The following is a 16,291-nucleotide window of genomic DNA, read 5'->3' on the forward strand; positions in this document are numbered from 1 at the left end:
TATTTCCCGCCACTTCAACTCTCAATACCAGCGTTGCTTACGGTAGCGGCTAGCTGGAAAAACGTGCTCGTGCACGATTCCCCCATAGGAAACAATGGGGCAGTTTGGGCTGAAAAAAACACCTGCAAAAAAGCAGCGTTCAGCTCCTAACGCAGCCCCATTGTTTCCTATGGGGAAACACTCTCTAAGTCTGCACCCAACACCCTAACATGTACCCCGAGTCTAAACACCCCTAACCTTACACTTATTAACCCCTAATCTGCCACCCCCGCTATCGCTGACACCTGCATTACACAATTAAACCCTAATCTTCCACTCCGGACACCGCCGCAACCTACATTATCCCTATAAACCCCTAATCTGCTGCCCCTAACATCGCCGACACCTATATTATATTTATTAACCCCTAATCTGCCCCCCCAACATCGCCGCTACCTTACCTACACTTATTAACCCCTAATCTGCCGACCGGACCTCGCCGCTACTCTAATAAATGTAGTAACCCCTAAAGCTAAGTCTAACCCTAACCCTAACACCCCCCTAAATTAAATATAATTTTAATCTAACGAAATAAATTAAATCTTATTAACTAAAGTATTCCTATTTAAAGCTAAATACTTACCTGTAAAATAAACCCTAATATAGCTACAATATAACGAATAATTATATTGTAGCTATTGTAGGATTTATATTTATTTTACAGGCAACTTTGTATTTATTTTAACTAGGTACAATAGCTATTAAATAGTTATTAACTATTTAATAGCTACCTAGTTAAAATAATTACCTGTAAAATAAAGATACAATTAAACCTAACACTACACTATCAATAAATAAATTAAATAAATTAACTACAAGTATCTACAATTAAATACAATTAAATAAACTAAACTAAATTACAAAAACAAACAAACACTAACTTACAAAAAATAAAAAAAGATTACAAGAATATTAGGCTAATTACACCTACTTTAAGCCCCCTAATAAAATAAAAAAGTCCCCCAAAATAATAAAGGTCCCTACCCTATTCTAAATTAAAAAGTAACCAGCTCTTTTATCAGCCCTTAAAAGGGCTTTTTGCGGTTCATGCCCCAAAGTAATCAACTCTTTTGCCTGTAAAAAAAAACACAATACCACCCCCCAACATTAAAACCCACCACCCACATACCCCTACTCTAACCCAAACCCCCCTTAAATAAACCTAACACTACCCCCCTGAAGATCTCCCTACCTTGAGTCGTGTTCACCCAGCCGGGCACCGATGGACCAAAAGAGGACATCCGGAATGGCAGAAGTCTTCATCCTATCCGGGCAGAAGAGGACATCCGGACCGGCAGACATCTTCATCCAAGCGGCATCTTCTATCTTCATCCATCCGACGAGGAGCGGCTCCATCTTCAAGACCTCCGGCGAGGAACATCCTTCTTCCCCGACGATGGCGTCCCTCAAATTCCGATTGGCTGATAGGATTCTATCAGCCAATCGGAATTAAGGTAGGAAAAATTAAATCAGCCAATCAGATTGAGCTCACATTCTATTGGCTGATCGGAACAGCCAATAGAATGCAAGCTCAATCTGATTGGCTGATTCAATCAGCCAATCAGATTTTTCCTACCTTAATTCCGATTGGCTGATAGAATCCTATCAGCCAATCGGAATTTGAGGGACGCCATCTTGGATGACATCACTTAAAGGAACCTTCATTCGTCGTGAGTCGCTGGAAGAAGAGGATGGATCCACGTCGGCTGCTTCAAGATGGTCCCGCTTCGCGCGGAAGGATGAAGATAGAAGACGCCGCCTGGATGAACATGTCTACCGGTCCGGATGTCCTCTTTTTGCCGGATAGGATGAAGACTTTGGAGCCTCTTCTGGACCTCTTCTGGCCAGATAGGATGAAGACTTCGGACCCTCTTCTGGACGGATTGGTGATACCCGGCGTGGTGTAGATAAGGTAGGGAGATCTTCAGGGGCTTAGTGTTAGGTTTTTTAAGGGGAGTTTGGGTTAGATTTTGGGTATGTGGGTGGTTGGTTGTAATGTTGGGGGGGTATTGTATGTTTTTTTAAAATTCAAAAGAGCTGATTTCTTTGGGGCATGCCCCGCAAAAGGCCCTTTTAAGGGCTGGTAAGGTAAAAGAGCTGTTAACTTTTTATTTTAGAATAGGGTAGGGCATTTTTTTATTTTTGGGGGCTTTGTTATTTTTTTAGGGGGCTTAGAGTAGGTGTAATTAGTTTTAAAATTCTTGTAATCTTTTTTTATTTTTTGTAATTTAGTGTTTGTTTTTTTTGTAATTTAGTTTAGTTGATTTAATTGTAGATAATTGTAGGTAGTTTAGTTAATTAATTTATTGATAATGTAGTGTTAGGTTTAATTGTAACTTAGGTTAGGATTTATTTTACAGGTAATTTTGTAATTATTTTAACTAGGTAACTATTAAATTGTTATTAACTATTTAATAGCTATTGTACCTGGTTAAAATAAATACAAAGTTGCCTGTAAAATAAATATAAATCCTAAAATAGCTACAATATAATTGTTCGTTATATTGTAGCTATATTAGGGTTTATTTTATAGGTAAGTATTTAGCTTTAAATAGGATTAATTTATTAAATAAGATTTATTTTATTTCGTTAGATTTAAATTATATTTAACTTAGGGGGGTGTTAGGGTTAGGGTTAGACTTAGCTTTAGGGGTTAATAACTTTATTAGAGTAGCGGCGAGGTCCGGTCGGCAGATTAGGGGTTAATAAGTGTAGGTAAGGTAGTGGCAACGTTGTGGGGGGGCTGATTAGGGGTTAATAAATATTATGTAGCTGTCTGCGATGTTAGGGGCAGCAGATTAGGGGTACATAGGGATAATGTAGGTTGCGGCGGTGTGCGGTCGGCAGATTAGGGGTTAAAAAATTTAATTATAGTGGTGGCGATGTGGGGGGACCTCGGTTTAGGGGTGCATAGGTAGTTTATGGGTGTTAGTGTACTTTAGAGCACAGTAGTTAAGAGCTTTATGAACCGGCGTTAGCTCAGAAAGCTATTAACTACTAACTTTTTTCTGCGGCTGGAGTTTTGTCGTTAGATTTCTAACGCTCACTTCAGCCAAGACTCTAAATACCAGCGTTAGAAAGATCCCATTGAAAAGATAGGATACGCAATTGACGTAAGGGGATCTGCAGTATGGAAAAGTCACGGCTGGAAAGTGAGCATTAGACCCTTTCCTGACTGACTCTAAATACCAGCGGGCGGCCAAAACCAGCGTTAGGAGCCCTTAACGCTGGTTTGGACGGCTAACGCAAAACACTAAATCTAGGTGAGAGTTATTTAAATCCTCTGATACACAATATTTTGCACATGAAGCGAGAACCTATTTCTAAGAGGTTAAAACAGTTACAAATGACAGCACCTTCGTAAAATTGCTTGAAAAAATCCCTGTTATTATTGTATGCCTGTAGGTGTAGAATATTCATGGAATGTAGTCTTACTGGATAGAACGGGGAGTATCTCAAGATCTCAAGGGCTGATCAGGACTTGGATTTTTCCCATACACCGTGGACATTCAGAATTACTAAGGACTCTATTACCCCATGTAATAAAATTTCCACTCTTTTGCCTTTAAGAAGGATAATTTGTTCTGGTCAGCAGCTCTAGTCCCTCTCTTGGGGGCACTGTTATCCTGACCAATAGGATGTATTTCCACTGTCACTCCTAGGATGAAATCCAGGGAGTGATGTCATCCTCAAGTTAAAACAACACCAAGTTCAAACCAAAGTGCTTGGTTATTAAAGGGACATGAAACCCAATTTTTTTCTTTCATTATTCATACAGAGCATGTGATTTTAAACAACTTTACATTTTGCTTTTATTATTTAAATTGTTTCATTCTATTGGTATCCTTAGTTGAAAAGCATATCTAGGTAGGCTCAGGAGCAGCAATGTATTACTGGAAGCAAGTTGATGATTGGTGGCTCCACAAAAATGCCTCTTTACATTTGTTCACCAGATGTCTTCAGATAGCTCCCAGTAGTGCATAGCTGCTTATTCAAAAAAAGGATACCAAGAGAATGAAGCAAATTGGATAAAATAAGTAAAATGGAAACTTGTTTCAAATCACATGTTCTATTTTAATCACAAAAAAATAAGAAAAAAAAATCTAAGAAAAAAAGAAAAAGCGCATCCTTCGATTCAAGTGAAAGAATTTTAATAAAAAATATAAGCGCTTACACAATATGCACTTACAAGATTATGGTTAAAATACGCCTGTAATATAGCCCCTCTGGTTGTAGCAGATGGACTGTCATATGTTTCCTCCAATGCACCGCTATCACCTTGAATCCTGCGATCTCTGTATGCAGTCTGTTTTAAGCTCCAAGAAATTTTTAGAGCGAGTGAAGGGCAAAGCGGGTTTTATCGGTAACAAAGGTAATGTTCAATGTTCGTCAATTGAAACTTTTTAGATACTATTTCCCAGACGATTTTACAGTGTGCTTTTATAGTCATTTTAAGCGCTAGATAAGCTTTGCCTTATAATGTGTGTATAACAGAATGTTACTATTATGTATATATATTTGTAACATATAAGGACAATCCGAGATGACAAACTTTTAAAAGCACTTGAGTATGGATACTCTTTGGCAACGTCACCACTGAAAGTATGTTGATTGGCTGTCCTAATCTGGGGGCGTTACTTTAACGAAACAAAAAAAGCTAGCGATTGCCAAAGTTATCAAACAAACTTTACCTCTTGAGAAAGCCTGACCGGCGTCGGGGGAAACGCGTTGAGGATCGAGAACCGAGAAGTATATTGAACATTGGACATTGAACATTACCTTTGTTACCGATAAAACTCGCTTTGCCCTTCACTCGCTCTAAAGATTTCTTGGAGCTTAAAACAGACTGCATACAGAGATCGCAGGATTCAAGGTGATAGCGGTGCATTGGAGGAAACATATGACAGTCCATCTGCTACAACCAGAGGGGCTATTTTACAGGCGTATTTTAACCATAATCTTGTAAGTGCATATTGTGTAAGCGCTTATATTTGTTATTAAAATTCTTTCACTTGAATCGGAGGATGCGCTTTTTCTTTTTTTCTTAGATTACATTTCCCTTCATCTGAAGCACAAGAGGCAACAGATTAAAAAGCAGCACCCGGCACAAGTTTGCATAAAATAGGAAATTTGCCTGCATCATCTAGCACCTCCTTGAGATCCACTAACAAGGAAAGGAAATGAACTCAAGTGAGCTGTGATAAAACAACATAATAATATCAATCTGGACAGACCCACCTTTTTTGTATCAGGTTGTATATCTTCATATTAATTAAGGAATATTATATACAGTATAGAATTTTATATATGTGCATACATATTGATTTATATATGAGCCCAATCTTATTCAAGTGTCAATAAGTTGCTCAGTATATCTTTGAGCTTTATATAAGTAACAATCATTCTTTCTTACTGTATACATCTAATTGTACATTATTTTGGGATTATCTGTGTGATTTACGTAGAGCGCCTATATATTTTTATCTTGTAAGAAAAAAAAAATGTTGGGCTTCATGTCCCTTTAAGTGTAAGCTTCTTAAAATCCCTTTTCCACAGAGAGTATGTACTAAGTTCTGTGTGGGAATTCAACCTATTGGATTCACAGAGAACTCTCAACAACTTCTAAAGACTTGCAACGCCCAACTAAAGAACTGTTGTTGGATTCCAATTTGGGACTGAGCAGCGAGTATCATTACACTTCTACTGATCCAGCTGCTAAGTGGTTTACAAACCTCTTTTCTCTGAGTTTAATATTCCTCACTAACGGTGGTTACAATTCTCTCATCCATTAATTTATTCATCAAGGTATTTCAGCGGTCCTCTCTCCTAATCTACATGCTACTTCATTGGAACTTATCATTGACTTAGCTCTGCCTCATGTTCTGTTTCCATCAACTACAAAGACCTCCTTTACTATAATTACCACTAACCTGCGCCATTGCAATCGCAGTTGAGGTTCTACATTCCTAGCTACCAGGAGTATGTGACACCCCATGACGTACATGCTAGTAGGGATTGGTTTGTAGAGGTTGTATTTTTCCAATTTGTTTTTATTTATTCATTTATTTTTAATGTTTTGGAGAAGTTTTTGAGATTCCAGTATCTTTCACGGTGGGACTCATTCTATGCTTTGAGAAGTAAACATTTGCGCAACCTCACAACTTGTACCTGGCTGTGATTAGGGATGGGTAGAAATCTTTTTGCATTCTGCAGTTTTTGAGTTAGGATGTTGAAGTGTTTTTCAGTAAGAATGATTTGATTGCATTAAAGGGACACTGAACTCAAATGTTTTCTTTCGTGATTCAGATAGAGCATGCAATTTTAATCAACTTTCTAATTTATTCCTATTATCAAATTTTTTTCATTCTCTCAGTATGTCTATTTGAAAAGCAAGAATGTAAGTTTAGATGCCGGCCCATTTTTGGTGAACCATCTAGGTTATCCTTGCTGATTGGGCAGCACCAATAAACAAATGCTGTCCATGGTTCTGAACCAATAATTTGCTGGCTCCTTAGCTTAGATGCCTTCTTCTTCAAACAAAGATAACAAGAGAACAAAGAAAAATGGATAATAGAAGTAAATTAGAAAGGTACTTAAAATTGCATGCTCTATCTGAATCATCATGAAAAAAATGTGGAGTCAGTGTCCCTTTAAGTACATCATATATTGTGAATAGTATATAGATAAATAATCAAATTTAAATTTGTATATATTACATAAACATAGAAAGAAAAAGGAAATCTTAAGGGAAATACTAGTATTGTGGTTTAAACAATATGTTAATAGTTTAAGAGGGATCAGACAATGCAATCCAAAAGTATTTTTAAATACTTAAAAAGTTAAAGGATGTCAAGTGGACTTCAGAAGTTTTCAGCCCTTGAAGAAGCCACTATAAATGTGACCTGACCACAAATCTGTCGGTTGTCACTTTTAAGCTTTTTTTTCTCATTTGTTATCATTTATATGTATTTACACATGAAGATCCTACAGCTGTAATCACCTTAATATCTGTAATACTTGTAGAATTCTCATATATTGTTCGTTTCTTTTACTTTCTTGTCTACATTATTTTGTGGGCTGATGTTTAAACACCAGAAAATGGTTATAGCTTCGGACACATTTAATAAAAATATTTTCTTTTGGTCATAACAATATGTATTTGTTTACATTTTAAACTCCTTTTTTTTCTTCATTTATTTAAATTCAGTTGACTGAAGTGTCTTATATGTTGTTTTTTAATAACAATGTCATAAACCTAGAACAGCGATCTAATCTCTGTAATTAAAACTGATTTTTTTTTCTACAGGCTCTTTAAAATGTATTACTGTTTTCTTTCTACTCTCTAAAATAGGGCATTTTAACATCTACTGTAATTAAATACAAATGCAATGCCTCAGCTGAATAAACATACATTTCTCCTCTATTAATATATATAAACATAGGACATATATTATTGTACCTCCACTATTAACATATATAAACATAGGACATATATTATTGTACCTCCTCTATTAATATATATAAACATAGGACATATATTATTGTACCTCCTCTATTAATATATATAAACATAGGACATATATTATTGTACCTTCTATATTAATATATATAAACATAGGACATTTATTATTGTACCTCCTCTATTAATATATATAAACATAGGACACATATTATTGTTCCTCCCCTATTAATATATATAAACATAGGACATACATTATTGTACCTCCACTATATATATATATATATATATATATATATATATATATATATATATATATATAAACTCCTCTATTAATATATATATATACCTTCGCTATTAATATATATAAACATAGGACATATGTTATTGTACCTCCTCTATTAATATATATAAACATAGGACATATATTATTGTACCTCCACTATTAACATATATAAACATAGGACATATATTATTGTACCTCCTCTATTAATATATATAAACATAGGATATATATTATTGTACCTCCTCTATTAATATATATAAAAACATAGGACACATATTATTGTACCTCCTCTATTAATATATATATATAAGCATAGGACATATATTATTGTACCTCCTCTATTAATATATATATAAACATAGGACATATATTATTGTACCTCCTCTATTAATATATATATAAACATAGGACATATATTATTGTTCCTCCTCTATTAATATATTTATATATATATATATATATATATATATATATATATATATATATATATATATATATATATATATATATATATATGTATATATAAACATAGGACATATATTATTGTACCTCCTCTATTAATATATATAAACATAGGACATATATTATTGTACCTCCTCTATTAATATATATATAAAAATAGGACATATATTATTGTACCTCCTCTATTAATATATATAAACATAGGACATATGTTATTGTAGTGCGTAAAAACACCCAGTGTGCTAAATTAAGTTTATGTGTGTTTAAAATTACTTAGTTATATTTACAGTTTTAGACTAAAAGTAGTAACTTCTGAATTTTTAAGATCAAAGCTGTAATCTCACTGTTCAGTTTTCTATAGAAAGTGAAAAAAGTTAAGATTTATTTTAACAAACTAGTGATAATTAAAACTATATATAAAAAAAACACTAAAATGTAATAATATATTGTTAGAATATCTTAATGCCTAAATGATTTATATTTATATTTAAATATTAACCAGTTTATGTTCTTATAAAATCGCTCAAACATTTTGTAAAGCATGAATTGCCTTATTGTTCTGTTAAAGCTTGATGCTTTATAACCTGTCAGCCTGCTCTGAGGCGGAGGACAGATATCACCAGAAATCAACCCGATCGAATACGATCGGGTTGATTGACACCCCCTGCTAGCGGCCGGATGGCCACGAATCTGCAAGGGGCAGCATTCTACCAGCAGTTCACAAGAACTACTGGTGCAATGATAAATGCTGAGAGCGTATGCTGTTGGCACTTATTGATGGGCAGCGGCCATGATCCGCAATATCGAATCATGTCCGCTCGCACATTAATAAATAGGCCCCTAAGAGTTAAGCTCTCAAATAACATAATTTATGTAAGAACTTACCTGATAAATTCATTTCTTTCATATTAGCAAGAGTCCATGAGCTAGTGACGTATGGGATATACATTCCTACCAGGAGGGGCAAAGTTTCCCAAACCTCAAAATGCCTATAAATACACCCCTCACCACACCCACAAATCAGTTTAACGCATAGCCAAGAAGTGGGATGATAAGACAAAAGTGCGAAAGCATAAAAAATAAGGAATTGGAATAATTGTGCTTTATACAAAAAAATCATAACCACCACAAAAAGGGTGGGCCTCATGGACTCTTGCTAATATGAAAGAAATGAATTTATCAGGTACGTTCTTACATAAATTATGTTTTCTTTCATGTAATTAGCAAGAGTCCATGAGCTAGTGACTTATGGGATAATGAATACCCAAGATGTGGATCTTCCACGCAAGAGTCACTAGAGAGGGAGGGATAAAATAAAGACAGCCAATTCCGCTGAAAATAATCCACACTCAAAATAAAGTTTAAATCTTATAATGAAAAAAACTGAAATTATAAGCAGAAGAATCAAACTGAAACAGCTGCCTGAAGAACTTTTCTACCAAAAACTGCTTCAGAAGAAGAAAACACATCAAAATGGTAGAATTTAGTAAAAGTATGCAAAGAAGACCAAGTTGCTGCTTTGCAAATCTGATCAACCGAAGCTTCATTCCTAAACGCCCAGGAAGTAGAAACTGACCTAGTAGAATGAGCTGTAATCCTTAGAGGCGGAGTTTGACCCGACTCGACATAAGCATGATGAATTAAAGATTTCAACCAAGATGCCAAAGAAATGGCAGAGGCCTTCTGACCTTTCCTAGAACCGTAAAAGATAACAAATAGACTAGAAGTCTTTCGGAAATTCTTAGTAGCTTCAACATAATATTTCAAAGCTCTAACTACATCCAAAGAATGCAATGATCTCTCCTTAGAATTCTTAGGATTAGGACACAATGAAGGAACCACAATTTCTCTACTAATGTTGTTAGAATTCACAACCTTAGGTAAGAATTTAAAAGAAGTTCGCAACACTGCCTTATCCTGATGAAAAAGCAGAAAAGGAGACTCACCAGAAAGAGCAGATAATTCAGAAACTCTTCTAGCAGAAGAGATAGCCAAAAGAAACAAAACTTTCCAAGAAAGTAATTTAATGTCCAGCGAATGCATAGGTTCAAACGGAGGAGCTTGAAGAGCCCCCAGAACCAAATTCAAACTCCAAGGAGGAGAAATTGACTTAATAACAGGTTTTATACGAACCAAAGCTTGTACAAAACAATGAATAACAGGAAGACTAGTAATCTTTCTGTGAGAAAGAACAGAAAGAGCAGAGATTTGTCCTTCAAGGAACTTGCAGACAAACCTTTATCCAAACCATCCTGAAGAAACTGTAAAATTCTAGGAATTCTAAAAGAATGCCAAGAAAAATGATGAGAAAAACACCAAGAAATGTAAACCTTCCAGACTCGATAATATATCTACCTAGATACAGATTTACGAGCCTGTAACATAGTATTAATCAGAGAGTCAGAGAAACCTCTATGACTGAGAATCAAGCGTTCAATCTCTATACCTATTTGAGATCCTGATGGAAAAAAGGACCTTGTGATAGAAGGTCTGGTCTTAACGGAAGAGTCCACGGTTGGCAAGTGGCCATCCGGACAAGGTCCGCATACCAAAACCTGTGAGGCCATGCTGGAGCCACCAGCAGAACAGACGAGCACCCCTTAAAATCTTGGAAATTACTCTTGGAAGAAGAACTAGAGGTGGAAAGATATAGGCAGGATGATACTTCCAAGGAAGTGACAATGCATCCACTGCCTCCGCCTGAGGATCCCTGGATCTGGACAGATACCTGGGAAGCTTCTTGTTTAGATGAGAAGCCATCAGATCTATTTCTGGAAGTCCCCACATTTGAACAATCTGAAGAAATACCTCTGGGTGAAGAGACCATTCGCCCGGATGTAACGTTTGGTGACTGAGATAATCCGCTTCCCAATTGTCTATACCTGGGATATGAACCGCAGAAATTAGACAGGAGCTGGATTCCGCCCAAACCAGAATTCGAGATACTTCTTTCATAGCCAGAGGACTGTGAGTCCCTCCTTGATGATTGACATATGCCACAGTTGTGACATTGTCCGTCTGAAAACAAATGAACGACTCTCTCTTAGAAGAGGTCATGAAAATTGCTCGGAGTTCCAAAATATTGATTGGTAATCTCACCTCCTGAGATTCCCAAACCCCTTGTGCTGTCAGAGACCCCCAAACAGCTCCCCAACCTGTCAGACTTGCATCTGTTGAAATCTCAGTCCAGGTTGGAAGAACAAAAGAAGCCCCCTAAATTAAACGATGGTGGTCTTTCCACCATGTCAGAAAGTGTCGAACAATCGGTTTTAAAGATATGAATTGAGATATCTTTGTATAATCCCTGCACCACTGGTTCAGCATACAGAGCATACAGAGCTGAAGAGGTCGCATATGAAAATGAGCAAAGGGAACCGCGTCCAATGCAGCAGTCATAAGACCTAGAATTTCCATGCATAAGGCTACCGAAGGGAAAGATTGAGACTGAAGGTTTCGACAAGCTGAAACCAATTTTAGACGTCTCTTGTCCGTCAGAGACAGAGTCAAGGACACTTAATCTATCAGGAAACCTAAAAAAGGTTACCCTTGTATGAGGAATCAACAAACTTTTTGGTAAATTGATCCTCCAACCATATTCTAGAAGAAACAACACTCATAAAAGACTGGAAAGGTTCTTTCTAGTGAAAATGAGCAAAGGGAATTGAATTCAATGCCGTGGCCATAAGACCTAAAACTTCTATGCATATATAGCAACTGAAGGAAATAATAGAGACTAAAGGTACCGACAGACGGAACCCAATAGAATTATCCCTCGTCTGATAGAGACAAAGACAGTGACACAAACTTTCTGGAAACCTAAAAAAGGTGACCCTTGTGTGAGGAATCAAGAGCTTTTGAAAAAAAGATCCTCTAACTATGTCCTGAAGAGCAAGTGAATCATATGAGATTCCGCATCCTCAGAAAATAATCTGAATGAAAACAGAAAAATGAAAATATGCATTTATTGTATCTAATGAAAACAAAAAATGCTATCAATGACCATAAAAAGGCAAAATAGTTTGAATAAAACTCCAAACCCGGTTCCTAAAAAAGGAACTGGAAGAAATACCCCAGAAGATTCCAGGTCTGAGCAGCGCTTGAACCCCATGGGTGCCCAGCCATGCTTCAACAGTACCCAAAATATATAGGACAGAAACACACTTAAAGAAAGTGTTAGCCTTACTGGAATAAAATCAAAGAAATTTGGACAAAATAGAACCAAATAAATTTCAAAGAAGTCTTAACCTGCCCCTTACCAGCCAAGCTGGAATACGGCACGAACATCGCAATATTAGGGAGCTGATTTCGAACCCCAATTACAAACATGTTACTTGGGAAAGATCTCAGGAATTCGTTCCTTAATAAGAACAACTAAACTAGTATAAGCTTAAAGTTTTAGTCTTAGAACTCAATCTTGAAGCCCATAGTAACAGTTAAGAATTGAATCCAACTATAAAACAAATAATTGATTATCTTAAAACAAAATTCTTCTAGCTAAAAAAGCTAAAGACATAGATTAACCCTCATTTGCGAAAATATTCAATAAAATGAAGACACAAATGAAATTATTAGCATGATAGTCCAGTTTAAAGGACCAGTCAATACAGTGGACTTGCATAATCAATAATCAATCAATAAACAGCACCTAGTCTAGTAAATGTTGTCCTTTAACAATGCTAAAATAAATCATAATCTGATACTTGATCTTAAAGTAAACAGAAAAAATGAAGCAATTGCAATATCCAAATAAATCACAGGACCAAGAAAAGTACCTGAAACTAAATTATTTTCCATAAATAAGATACAACTATCTAAAGGAAAATAAATACTATTTTGCTATAGAAACAATAGCATAATTAGTAGAAGTAGAGATAGCCCCAATAAATCGGAGAACCCTCCAAATTGAATTTAACTGCTGGCAAAGAATATAGTTTAAAACCTTTGAAAAAGGAATAAAAGAAAGTTCTCAGCCTATTCCATTCCCTAGAATGGGGAATTGGAAAGAAAACCTCTGAAAACATAGAAGAAATAAATAGGCAGAAATAGTGTCAGCTAGTCTTAAAGAACTAGTTACCTTAATATCCAAAATAATCAACACCTTTTCAACAAAGAACAAATGTACTTTAATAATAGAAAAATAATAAAAAAGTAGATTTGTTAGTGTCAATATCTGATGAAGAAAATTTCTGAAAGAGAAAAAACATCATCAGAGAAGGATAAATCAGTATGTTGTTGGTCATTTGAAACTTCAATAATTAAAAAAGAAGTGAAAAAGACCTAAAAATTTTATTAGAAGGCACGAAGTCAGACAAAGCCTTTAAAATAGAATCAGAAAATATTTCTTATAAATCTTCTAAATATTTCTTGTACATAAAATGTAAGAATGGAAATATATAAAGCATAAACACTAATGGATTCTGCATGTAAAAGTATATCATAAAACCTTATTACAAACCATAGCTACAGATAAACATTTATAACATTTAAAATAAATGAACTTAACTTTGGTAGAACTGAAACTCAGTTAAGCATTTTTCCAGAAGTGGCTTCTGATTCAGGGACAATCTGAGACATCTTGCAATATGTAATAGAAAAAACAACATATAAAGCAAAAATGATCAAATTCCTTAAATGACAGTTTCAGGAATGGGAAAAAATGACAATGAACAAGCTTCTAGCAACCAGAAGCAATAAATAATGAGACTTAAATATTGTGGAGACAACAATGACGCTCAAATTTTTTAGCGCCAAAAAAGCCGCCCACATTATTTGGCACCTAAATGCTTTTGGCGCCAAAAATGGCGCCACATCCGGTAACGCCGACATTTTTTGGTGCAAAAACGTCAAAAAAATGACACAACTTCCGTCAACACGTATGACGCCGGAAATGACAAAAAAAATTTTGAGCCAAGAAAGTCCGCGGCAAGAATGACGCAATAAAATGAAGCATTTTCAGCCCCCACGAGCCTAACAGCCCACAGGAAAAAAGTCAAATTTTAAGGTAAGAAAAAAATTATTTATTCATATGCATTATCCCAAATATGAAACTGACTGTCTGAAATAAGGAACGTTGAACATCCTGAATCAAGGCAAATAAATGTTTAAACACATATATTTAGAACTTTATACAAAAGTGCCCAACCATAGCTTAGAGTGTCACAGAAAATAAGACTTACTTACCCCAGGACACTCATCTACATGTAGTAAAAAGCCAAACCAGTACTGAAACGAGAATCAGTAGAGGTAATGGTATATATAAGAGTATATTGTCGATCTGAAAAGGGAGGTAAGAGATGAATCTCTACGACCGATAACAGAGAACCTATGAAATAGACCCCGTAGAAGGAGATCATTGAATTCAAATAGGCAATACTCTCTTCACATTCCTCTGACATTCACTGCACGCTGAGAGGAAAACCGGGCTCCAACCTGCTGCAGAGCGCATATCAACGAAGAATCTAGCACAAACTTACTTCACCACCTCCACAGGAGGCAAAGTTTGTAAAACTGATTTGTGGGTGTGGTGAGGGGTGTATTTATAGGCATTTTGAGGTTTGGGAAACTTTGCCCCTCCTGGTAGGAATGTATATCCCATACGTCACTAGCTCATGGACTCTTGCTAATTACATGAAAGAAATATATATTACATTCTTGTTTCAACTTTTTGCAATTTCAGGATACATCTACAAATTAAATACAGCTTCTAAGAGTGCAAAGTCTGGTGTAAATCAACATATGACTTGTAAAGATAACTCACTGAAATCTAAGTTTGAATATAAACAGTATTGCACTGTAAGAACAAATTCAATAGTTTATTGACAAGCTAAGCAGGATAATTGAACATAGAGATGGGGGAGTGGATTTTGTGAGAAGAGAGTTGAATAAAAAGAAAAGTAAAGACTGGTTGAACATTGAAACTAAATCAGACAGTTCTTTTATTGCAGAAGATAAAATATTCTCGAATTGGATCAGTTCTGCACACTGTGAAAAATAAGTGAATGTTAAAATAAAAAATTCCAATAGACTTAGTAAAGAGCTTTACTAGGGAGATAAAAAGTTTTTTTCTAAACATCTCACTCTAATAACATAAAATATATGGTTCTTTTACTACAGTCACTTGGGATCATCACAGCAAAATATTTTACTTTGATTGGAACAACCTATGCTTGGATTAAATGTATAGACTTAGCCTTCTCAATCTCTTTGCTATGTGAACTACTAAGCGCTGCACTTGCAACTTCCAACAATGTATTCACATGTAGTCAGATCCTTTGTAGCAAGGTACTTATATATTTTTTTTTTAGCATTTTCTTTGTTAAGCAAAATCACACACAATACTGTACTATGATTTCTCTACCGATGAAGACATTTGAAAAGAAAAAGGGTACAATAAATCAAGGCAAGTAACATTTGTATGTAAAACCACTGGTGGCTCTTTAAGCAATACAGTCTGTTTTTAACCCTTTGATCCAGAGACAGATTAGAGGAATATTAAGATCTACAAAATAGTGATCACACAGATGAAAAAGCACTATTAAAACATGATCATTAATTTTCAAATGCAAATAAATATATATGTTAAAGCTTTACAAATGATATAACTTAGAGGGCCCCATTTTCTAAGTGCTGCGTGGACAAGATTCTCAAGCGAATTAGTAATGCCACCCCGTTATCTCGCCCAACCAATCGTACAAGAAAAGGGCATGTCAATCATCCCTTGCGAGACTCTAATGACTTCTGTTTCTTACATTGCGGGAAGCAGGTTCACACGTGCTCAAAAGCAGCACATGCAACTTAGTACATGGAGCCCAGAGTGTTAATGAGTTGCTTATATAACACTGCAGTAAATTGGCAATCACTGTTTTCTGTCCTGAATTACATCACCAAAATAATGCAAAGGTTCTATAAAAATTGGACCAGATTACAAGTGGCGTGCTATTTAGTGCTTTCGCACAAAAACCGCCAGTATTAAGCTTTTCACGCATGCTGGTTTAGTGCCTATATTACAAGATGAACGTAAAATGTTTGCGCATGAGTGAAAGCCA

The sequence above is a fragment of the Bombina bombina genome, chromosome 8, assembly GCF_027579735.1.
Source record: "Bombina bombina isolate aBomBom1 chromosome 8, aBomBom1.pri, whole genome shotgun sequence".
NCBI lineage: Eukaryota > Metazoa > Chordata > Amphibia > Anura > Bombinatoridae > Bombina > Bombina bombina.